Here is an 11764-nt window from a genome sequence, read left to right as displayed (position 1 = left end):
CAGACAGGAATGCCCACAGAATGACCTGATGGCTCTCTCTAGATGGCCTCGCAATGAGCTGGTTGAGGTTGGTGACTCCCCATGGTCTCCAGAGGCTCTAACGCCAGGCAGTTGGCATGCCTCAAGCAGCTGGCACCCACGCTTAGATTGTTTTGCAAAGTTGCTCTCAAGTTCTCCCTCTAAAACAGGGAACAACCATAGTGCATGGCATTCCTCTCCTGGAGCACAACCCACGATGCATCCTGCATGCCCAGCCCACACATGTCTTTTTCTCCTGATGCTTTGACGTCTAATTATTTATTATTGTCTTGCTAACACTGGAGACACTTCCCCTGCCAGGGCTAGCTAACTCCTAGAGATAGCAATCACTCACCTAGCGTATACCTTTCATATACAGACAAACCAATCCAGAGCCCATATGCCAAGCACCACCTTTATTGAGTTCTCATAGGACTCTTACACTCTGGACCACTATATAGCTGCCCCAATCACCCCAAAGCTGGGTACCAAACAACTAGGGAAAGCCCCTATGCCCAGGAGCCCACTGAAATTATTCAGATTAGCCAATGCTAAGCCTGCTTACCTTGCCTTGTCCATCCTTTCCCTTGGAAACCACAGTAAAGGCTCTTGCCCAGTTCCCCCACCAACTCCCTCTGCCTCCTGACTGATCCTGGTGCTTCCCCTTGTGGCGCTGTGTGATGTGGCACTCCCCCTTTGCTTGGGAACTGCAGCCAGCTATCTTTTCAGTGACAATCATCTCCTGATCTGTTGGTCTCATCATACCTGCATAATAATAAAACTTACATTTTAAGACAAAGCACAACTCTCCATGGGATACTGAGAGACTGGAGATCATGTGTCCTGTATATGTTAACCCTCTGCCCACAAGTACAATAGTTGCTGGGATTTGTCCAAGACTTTCACTCAAAAGCCATCTTTGTATCCCCAGGCACAAGGCACAATGCCTGGTACACAGAATGAATAATGACCTGGGAGCGTCCTCATGGTACAGTAATTGAGGGGTCAGTACAAATCTGATACTGACATTCTGTTTGTTTGGGGTTTTTTTTTGTGGTACGTGGGCCTCTCACTGTTGTGGCCTCTCCCGCCGCGGAGCACAGGCTCCGGACGCACAGGCTCAGCGGCCATGGCTCACGGGCCCAGCCGCTCCACGGCATGTGGGATCCTCCCGGACCGGGGCACGAACCCGTGTCCCCTGCATCGGCAGGCGTACTCTCAACCACTGCGCCACCAGGGAACGCTGATACTGACATTCTGAACAAGGTGGGTGAGACCCTCTACTGCTGATCACACCTTCCTCATCTCACTTCAGACTAGTCTATAAAATGCTAAATGGGTCCAAGGATACCAGTACTGGAAGAGCCACACCAGGGCTGGAGCCCTGTGACCTCAGTCCAGAGCTCTGTCTGTATTTCCAGCTGCCTCTCTGAGGGTTAGGAGCCTCCGGAAGAGAAGAGGGAAGGGAAAGGGGATGAAGCCACTCCTTCAGCACCAGACCAACGCCACCCAACAACATGGATTGACCGCAAGTCCTGGAGGAAAGATGCAAAAATCATAGTCCTTCATGCTTATACGTAGGTTCATTTGGGATGATGTCTTTTATTTCTGTTCCCCTAGCATCTAGCACATTGTAGGTACTCTGCAATGTTTATCAATGAAAATAAGTGTTCTGAAATTATTTTGTGCGTGCACATACATTATATTTTCCGAAATATGTTGTAAGTATCTCAGTGGCAGGAGTATATAGTCTCTACTGCTCTACGTCTTTGGAATGCTTCTCCCACCCATCCCCCACCCCCAGCCCAGTTGCTGGCTGGGCACTCAGAGGACCAAACTGGTCATACCTGATGACTGCCTGACTGTCCAGCTAACCGGTCACCACATGGCCCCAAACAGGATGTCCCCCTTGCTCTCCGCGGCTCCATCATTTGGAGGATACCATTTCTGGGGAGACTTCTGGAGCACCATCTTTATTAAGATTGATTTGGCCTGCCCGCCATTCTGACAGGTCCAAAAGCAAACATGGCAGGGCCATGGGGGAGATTTGGTCATAATTACCATCTTTAATTACTGCTAAAACATCAATTGCTCTTGTTCAATTAGCAGTGCGGTTTCAGGCATGGCAAACTTTGCAACACAAAATAAGCTGAAAATTGATTTCTGAACATTAATGCAGATCTGAAATTGCTAACCTGATAAGGTTGTCATAGAAGAGCCAAAGTGGCCAAGGAGGAACTTTGTGGGGCTGTAATTGCCTTGGTAGAAGGATTAATAACTTGTATACTTACTTCTTATTCATCAAATAGGAGGCACTCGTGGGTGGGGGGAGGGGTGTCCAGGAGCAGAGGGCTGGCATGAGGCACTAAGGCAGAGGGAGGGTGTTAACGAGGACGATGGCAATTAGGCTGGAGAGAGCAGCAGCCTGCACCCAATGGCCTGTGAATGAGGACGTGCCCTCTGGGATGGGCCGAGGGAGGGGCCGGCTGCCTGGGATGGCTGCCAGGGAGAGCGGACCTCTTCAAGGCAGGCAGCTACTGTCACAGGCAGGTGGGGAGAGAATGCCTGGGTCCCAGCCACCTCCACGTTCTCTCCAAGCCCTGGCAAAGGACCTTAAGGTCAACCCCTCTTAAAAGCTCACTTGGCCTCTGGAAGAGCTGTCTCTTTTCGGGTCTCCTGGCAAGAGAGAGTCGAACGCAATGGACAAGAGGAGGCACAGCTGGTCCCCAGGTTGCGAGAGCTGCCACCACACCTGCTCTCACCGTCTCTCATTCAGATGCCGGGGTCTTCCTGCCATGGAGTCGAGTGGATTTCTGGATGCATGTCACAGAATGGTGGACAGGGGAGCATTTTATGAGCTACTAGGTGATCCACAGTGTGCAACTGCTATTATTAATTATTATTATTACTACTACTACTATTCGTCTTCTTCTTTGGGCCTATGGTTGATGTAGGGGCACGAGTCAAAAATCTAAACAGCCTTAGAAAAGACCGCTCTCTCTCTGCGGGAAATGAAAATATTACTCCCTCTCACCTTACAAAACTAACAACTACTGAGCACTGGTATGTGCCAGGAACCAGGCAAAGCAACAGAAAGATGGATCGATGGATCAGTGGATTAATAGATGGATAGACAGATGTAGGTATGTAGATGACAGAGAGAGAGATTATTGTATTTAATCCTCTCAATACCACTAGGGCGTAGGTATTATTATCCCCATTTGATGAATGAGAAAAATAGGACTTAGCAAGATTAAGTAACTTCCTCTAAAGTCACATACCTACTGAGTGGTGGAGCTGAGATTCAAGCCCAAACCACTTTAAGGTAAGAGACAATACTCTTCATCTCTACTCTCTTCCCCGGAAGCATCCTTTAAATCTGTTTGGTGCTTTCACTAGATTATGCTGGGCCCCAGGGCAGACATGGCTAAAAATCAGAACTGTCCCTGTCCCAAGTCACTCAACCTGTAGAAATGGAGACAGACCCTCATCCAACGAGCTGTGCTGTGCATACGGCCAAGAAACACACCCCAGCTGCACGCCCCGAGCAGTCCATCAGACTCTCCCAGCAGATGTCCTTGCTAAGGCCAGGCTTAGTCAGAGCCAGATTGTAACCAGGCCCTTCTCTTTTATTTTCTCCTTAGAGTACAGGCCCATGACCCCTGTAGATCCAAAAGTCAACAAAAGTTTATTGAGGACCATCTTGTCTGGCCTGAGCCCAAAGACAGAAGAGTGAGACCTTCCAAACACTTACTCTCCAGCAGAGGGATATAAAAGGGACAATCATATCGGCGTGAGTCGCACAGAACAAGTGCACAGGAGAGGGAGCAATCAGAAAAGGCTGCCCAAGGGACATGATGTCACAGCAGGCTTAGCAGCTTGTCACGAGTTAGCCAGGCAGACGAGAAAGCCAGACGGCCCTCTAAGCAGAGACATGGAGGTGTGAAGGGGCGTGGCCTGTTGGGGGAGGTAGGGTCTGTTTGATATCTCTGGAGCTTAAGCCCGAGGTTGGGTTTGGGGTATCAGGGAGAGATGAGGCAGAGAAGGGGGCAGGGGCCAGATGATGAAAGGGCTGCAGACCATGCTAGACTTTATCTTGCAAGTGATGAAGAGCAAGGGGACAGCTCTGCGTTGCAGAAAGCTCTCTCTGGCTGGAGGGGGAAATGTGTATATTCCTTTGCTAGGGCTTCCATAACAAAACACCACAGACTGGGTGACTTAAACAACAAAAATTTATTTTCTCACCATTCTGGAGGCTAGAAGTCTGAGGTATGTGATCAAAGTGTCAGCAGGGGTGGTTTCTTCTGAGGCCTCTCTCCTTGCCTTTAGACAGACATGTTCTCCCTATGTCTTCACATGGTCTTCCCTCTGTGCCTGTGTGCTAATCTCCTCTGCTTATAAGGACACTAGTCACATTGGATTAGGGCCCACTCATTACCTCATTTTAACTTAATTGCCTCTTTAAAGATCCTATCATTCTGAGGTACAGGAGATTAGGACTTCAACATATGGATTTTGCAGGGACACAATTTGGCTCATAGCAGAGAGGCAACAGGTATCCAGACTGCAGAAAAGAAGACCAACAGGAGGCTGCTGCTGTAATCTGGGCAATGAGGGGGAGGCCTGAATCAGCAATGACTATAATCACGCTCCCAGGAAGGGGCTGCTTGGGGAGCTGCTGTAGAGAGAGAGTAAACAGGATGTGCGAGTAGCTGGATAGAAGCATTTTCTTAAAGTTGCAGATGCTGTAGGATCAGAGGCTGGGCCAGCAGCTCTAGAGAAGCCTCTCTAAAATGCTGCTTTTCCAGATTCCCTGGGACAATATGATGTGCAACAAATCCACAAACCTAACACACAAGCAGTGCAAATCACTGATGCTGAGAAAATCTTCCATACTGATTAGAGAGGTAGTCAAGCATCGTGGAAAGGACACCAGATCAGAAGTCAGAGGCCTGTGTTCTGCAGCCCCTTCTCTGTGACAGTAAGAAGGTCACTTCTCTTTGGGCCTCAGCTTTCTCTTCTGTAAAAGGAAAGGGTTGAACTAGACTGTCTTTAGGGTACCTTTCATCTATGACACCTTGTAATCCTATTATTGCATAATGAGCAGAGCGGGAACAAGAATACTGTGAATAAAGAGAAGCCAGAAGAAGATTGGGCTGAAGTGAGAGAGAAGCAAGTCCCTTATTCATCACACTGACCACACTCCAGGGACCGTCTTCATATGCTCGGATCCAGAGGCCACGCCCAATCAGTGCCACCCTCATCTGGCATGAGTGTTTCAACCAGTCACTTAAGAGAAAATATTTATTGTAATAAGTAAAAACTGGTACAACAAACCAATTTATCTTATAACCTTAACTATTTCAATGCTGATGATCCTAAAAGCTCTCCCCTGCCCTGATCCCAGGCCCTGTATCTCCCTCCTGCTCTAGTTCATCCCTTCCACTTCCTGGTTTGGGTCAATGGTACCATCTTTGACTGACCTCCATTGTGCCCACATTACCAATTAGCACCTGAGTTCTGTGGCTCTGATTTAGCAGAGGATCTTGCCTCCAACCCTCCTCTGTCTTTCCTTCACATACAGTCTTAGAATTTTCCAACCTCACGACTGCTGCAGCTTGTTCTTCCTTGTTTCAGGGACTTGTACCCTCATGTTGAAGGGCAACAGCCTCCTAACTGGATTCTTTCTCCAGCTTCACTTCCTTTGGTGCTTCCTTGCATGTTTCTATTCCTAAGCCCCATCCTTCCTAGGCCCTGCACAGCTGTTGACTCAGTGGGTGCCATCCAGGTCCTGAGCCTGTGAGAGTTTCTGCTCTCTGGGGGAGTTCTCAGGACAGGGAGGAGAGGGAAGGAAGAAGGGTTGAGGCCCAAGAGCAACTGCATGAGTATCAGGCATCAGCCTTCCCATCTACTCCCCAAGAAGTGTGCAGAGCCAGGTCCAGGGACCTCTAGCCTGGATCTCTGGAGTCTCTTCTGAGTCTCAGCTGGGCAAAGTCTTAGACTTGAACCTTGGCTCAGTCAACCATGAGCCCTGGAACTACCTAATTGCCCTCAGCCCTTTCCCCCAGGGCCAGAGACATCTTCTGCAGATCTCTGCATCAATTTGTATGTGTTACCCTAGTCCTGTACTGGTGCTCAGGAGACTTGCTGAAGCACAGCTTCCCAGAAGCCTCTCCTGTAGCCCCACTGCTCAGATTGAACCTCCTGAATATCAACATTGCCCAGAGAAGACATAAACTCATTGTGACCACCTGGACTTGGTGATCTAGACTGCTGCCTGGCCCCACCCCCTGTGGAGGATAACCCCTTCTATCTTGGTCACTTCTCTTCCTCCTTTCAGCATGGCGAGGCATAACAACTCTTCTAAAAACCCTCATTTTTGTCACATCACTTTTCTCCAGTTTCCAGTGACTCCCTACAGCCTATGAGTTTAAGTCCAAACCGCTCAGCATTAAATTCAAGACCTTCCATAGCCTGCCACCCCCTCTACATGTTCAATCTCATCCTGTTCTACTTCCCAGATTGTTTTACCCCACCCAGGATTGGTTTGAGGGCTCTGCCCCAAACTCTCCAGACTCAGGCCTAACCCCAAGTCATTGCCTGGGCTATGCTTGCCCACAGAAACCCTCATGCTCATAGCCCTCTGTTAGGAAGACAATCCATATTGCATACCCTCTACTGTGTTGTTGAAGATCCCTGATCCACAGCTACTTGACCAGTGAAAGGAACTTGATCCAAGGGTTTTCCCAGGATCTATGAGAACAAAAATTCTATCCAAATAATGATAATGGTTAGTAGCTGGACCAACCAAACTGTCTCAAAAAGTTTGAATAGGAAAACATGGGGAGAGCATGAGTCAACTGGTAGCAGAAGTAAAAACAAAAATGACACGTAGAAATAGGTGTTGAGGTAACAGGATTATTAGTGTGCTCTGAGCAAGCAGAAATTATGAGTAAATAGAAACTATAAATTAACAGACCACACAAAACAAAGAAATACTAATGGAATTTCTGGTTGGTGTTTCTCCCTCTACAAGATAAGTAGTTCTCTTGAAAATCACCTAAAAGCGAGAAGGAGAATAAAAAACAATCCCTATCTTTGACAAAGCTAACAAAGGTCTATAACCTCAGACACAACACATAACTGGGGTGCGGAAAGACACAAAGAAACAACAGCCATGGCACAGAGCTCAGGTAACGCTGGCCAAACTCAGCTCTCCAAGGTAAGTGCTATACCCCAGGAGCAAAAAAATAACTCTCTTTTATTAGGAATAATAAAGGCAGGTATGTGGGCTGGCAGGGGGAGCTTTCCCGAATCTATTTTGACATGAAATAGAAACAGCAAAGGTAGGGCCAATGATGAATCATACAGAAAAGTCATATTTGCAGGGAGCAGTCTCTCCATGAGGTGGAATAGAGGAGAAGGTTCCACGTTATGAGCATATCTGCAGTTGTCACTGCCAGTTAGCTAGATAGAAGTAAAGCTTAAAAGATCTTACCCTCATGTCCCTACAGGAAAGTTTCTGGTAGCCTAGTTCATGGTCATGCTCTCCCTCCTTCACTCCAGAAGCTCATGCAAACAGCTGGTCCAAGAAGTCACTTCATTCAAAGATGAATTAATAATCAAAAAGGAACTACCATGGAATCTATACAATGAAGATAATACAGTTTAGAAAAGGGGAGAAAGAGAGAGGAAAAATAAATAGAAGATAAAAACCACTCACCACAAAAATATTACCATGGAGAAAATGAACAAATACATTATCATGAATATTTTTTAAACTCAATGAAGCAATTACTTCTATAAATCAAACACAAAGAAGACATACAAATATTCAGAAAAAATGTGGCAAGACACGCAAAGGATATAAGTCATGAGAGGGCAGAGCTTAGAAAATAAGTGGAAGAAAATGTAAAACCAACCACAGACACTGCTGAACGCATAAGAAGGGTATACAGGACAGGACTGAAAAATGTGAGACAAACTGGTAGAAAGTAATCAGAGGACTTCCCTGGTGGTGCTGTGGTTAAGAATCCACCAGTGCAGGGTACATGGGTTTGACCCTGGTCCGGGAAGATCCCACATGCCATGGAGCAACTAAGCCCGTGCGCCACAACTACTAGCCTGCGCTCTAGAGCCTGCGAGCCACAACTGCTGAGCCTGCATGCCACAGCTACTGAAGCCTGTGTGCCTAAAGCCCGTGCTCCGCAACAAGAGAAGCCACCACAATGAGAAGCCCACACACCGCAACAAAGAGTAGCCCCCTCTCGCTGCAACTAGAGAAAGCTTGTGCACAGCAATGAAGACCCAATGCAGCCAAAAATTAATTAATTAATTAATTAATTAATTTTTTAAAAAGTAATCAGAGGTTTAAAAAAAAAAGATGGAAAGAAAATAGCAGGCATGAAAGACAGACAAACATACATGCAATTCATGTGTCTACAAAGATAACAGATATTTAAAGATATGATTTACAAAAACTTTCCAAAATAAAAAAGAATGAAATTTATAGATTAAAAAAGCCTATTGTGTCCCAGGAAAATACTGGCAAAGAATGATCAAATCTGGAAAAGATTCTGGTCCTCAAAGACAAAGAATCCTTCGAAACATCCAGCCCCAAAAGTCAAGTTGTCTTGAAGAGTCTACAAGAGGATAATTTCAAGCCATTTAAAATGAGTGGAAGAACATACAGCAGAACTGGGTGACACTAAATTCATGTGCCTGAGACTATGACCAACACTAAAGCAACATGGCAATTGTGCTCACAGGACCAAATGTAAATGTTATAAACCTTAGTAATGTAGAAATTTTATAACTAACAAAAACTGGCTCAGGGAAGGGAAGAGAAGGTAGAAAATAGTATAAGTATGTTGACAACTTTTTTGTTTATAGCTATTTGTCAAGGACATCATTTAAAGCCAATACAGTGATAGACATACATGAATATTGAAACATATAAAAGGGAAACATTAAGAAACATGGTAATAATACAATCAACTACAATAAATAAAGTGGTGGAGGGGCTTCCCCCGTGGCGCAGTGGTTAAGAATCCGCTTGCCAATGCAGGGGACACGGGTTTGAGCCCTGGTCCGGGAAGATCCCACATGCCGCGGAGCAACTAAGCCCATGCGCCACAACTACTGAGCCTGTGCTCTAGAGCCCACGAGCCACAACTACTGAAGCCCGCGTGCCACAACTACTGAAGCCCGTGCACCTAGAGCCCGTGCTCTGCAACGAGAGAAGACACAATGACACGCCCACGCACTGCAACGAAGAGTAGCCCCTGCTCACCACAACTAGAGAAAGCCAGCACGCAGCAACGAGGACCCAACGCAGCCAAAAGTAATAAAATAAATAAAATTTTAAAAATAATAATAATCCATTAAATAATAATAACAATAAAATAAAGTGGTGGAGTAGGGAGTTTGGATTCAGTGGAAAGGTAGCAATTTTGTCATTCTTAGAGAGAGTATCACTAGCTAATAGATATTAAGGAAAAGATATGTGTGTAAAAAGTAACTACTGGGGGGGGGAGGATAAAAGCCTTTCAAATTTTTAGAAGAAATATACACATAAAAACCAAGCAAATAAAACAGAATATGGAATAAAAGATTGAAAAAATAAATGAAGCAGCAATAAAATCAGAAAGTATAACATAAAACATGGTTTAAAAGAAAAAGAAACTAATAACAAACATGTCTGTCATACTAATTTATGGTAATGGGATAATTTTACCTACTAAAACATTCTTACTCTCAGATGGATCACAAAATAAGGTCCAAATTTCTCATATATTTTATTTATTTATTTATTTATTTGCGGTACGTGGGCCTCTCACTGCTGTGGCCTCTCCCGTTGCGGAGCACAGGCTCCGGACGCGCAGGCTCAGCGGCCATGGCTCACGGGCCCAGCCGCTCCGCGGCATGTGGGATCTTCCCGGACCTGGGGCACGAACCCGTGTCCCCGCATCGGCAGGCGGACTCTCAACCACTGCGCCACCAGGGAGGCCCTCTCATATATTTTAAAACACAATATCAAGGTTAGACTTAGAGAGGTTGAAAACAAAAGACTGGGCAAAGACAGAATATACAGCACAAACAAAAAGAAAGGAGGAAGCACAATTTTAGTAGCTGATAAGATTTAAATTGGGAGCAGGGAGTAGTAGGCTGCAGAAGAGCATTTAACTAAAAAAAAAGGAAACATTATGATGACAGAGTGCACCATCCCCAGTGATGATCTAACAGTCACGAATATCTTTATATTTTTATATCATCACAGCAACATCTTTAAATAAAACTACATGATATACAAGATGAAATAGAAACATTGTAGTAGAGACTATAGTTGACACCCAGCCCATGACAGAAGAACTAAACAAAAAAATAATTAAGGGCATAAAGGAGAAAACAATCAAATTAATGAAGTTATTCTAGCTCATATCCTGAAATAATATTTTAATATCCTGAAATCAGAAAATTTTAAAACCTGAAAATTTTATGTTACGAAGACCACCTCAATTTTACTCCTCCCCAAAAAAGAAACCATACAAACAATGTTCTGGAAGTATAACGTAATAAAATTAGAATTTTGAAATAAAATCCTTATCACTCAGAAATTTTCATTCTTTCTCTCAAACAGCACTTTTGGGACAAAGAGGAAATCAAAACTGAAACTGGAAATTACCTGTAAATAATCCTAATGAAAATATTATATGTCAAAACCTGTGCTAAAGAGTTTTCATAGTTAAAAATAAAAATTAAACAAGCGTCCAACTAAGGAAGTTAGAAAAAAGATAACAAATTCAAGTTAAGGAAAGCAGAAAGAAGACAGTAGTTATATGAAAGCAGACTACAGTGAATTAAAGAACTGGAGAATTAATATATATTATATCTAGGAGCTGATTCTATTTGTAAAAAAAAATAAATAAAAAGCCAATAAAAGAGATAAACCATTAGCTAACATTATCAAGCCAAAGGGAGAAAGCTGAAATATCCAGAATAAATAACTGCAATGGGAAAAAACACATAGAAACTGATAAAATTTTAAACATACTATGACACTATTTTGCTCTTTGTTATGCAAAATAATTTGACAACATGAATAAAAGGACAAATTTACAGGAAAATATAAATTGCCAAAACTAACCATAGTAAAATTAGACAATCTAATGGATCAATTGCCATAGGAAGATAAAGATTAAAGTTAAACTACAGTCAAAAGAGCACCAAGCCCAGGTAGTGCCACAGAAGAATTTTAACAAATCTTTAAGAAACGGGTAATTCTGATGCTTTATAAACCTCAGAGTGTACAAAAAGAAGAAAACTTACAATTATTCTTTATGCTGCCAAAACTTTGCCTCTGTTCACCAGTGCCAAACAGAAATGCGGAGACAGGTACTTCCCTGGTGGCGCAGTGGTTACGAATCTGCCCGCCAATGCAGGGGACATGGGTTCGAGCCCTGGGCCAGGAGGATCCCACATGCCACGGAGCAACTGAGCCCATGCATCACAACTACTGAGCCCATGATCTACAGCCAGTGAGCCACAACTACTGAAGTCTGTGTGCCACAACTACTGAGCCTGCGCACCTAGAGCCCATGCTCTGCAACAAGAGAAGCCACCGCAATGAGAAGCCCGCAAGCAGCAACGAAAACCTGATGCAACCAAAAATAAAAAATAAATAAATCAAATAAATTTATTAAAAAAAAACTTTGTTCTTTTTTTTTTTTTTTTTTTTTTTTTTTTT

The sequence above is a fragment of the Lipotes vexillifer genome, unplaced genomic scaffold (assembly GCF_000442215.2).
Source record: "Lipotes vexillifer unplaced genomic scaffold, Lipotes_vexillifer_v1.1 scaffold931, whole genome shotgun sequence".
In the NCBI taxonomy this organism is placed as follows: Eukaryota; Metazoa; Chordata; class Mammalia; order Artiodactyla; family Lipotidae; genus Lipotes; species Lipotes vexillifer.
The sequence above is the reverse complement of the archived record's forward strand: the minus strand, read 5'-3'. Positions refer to the sequence as shown.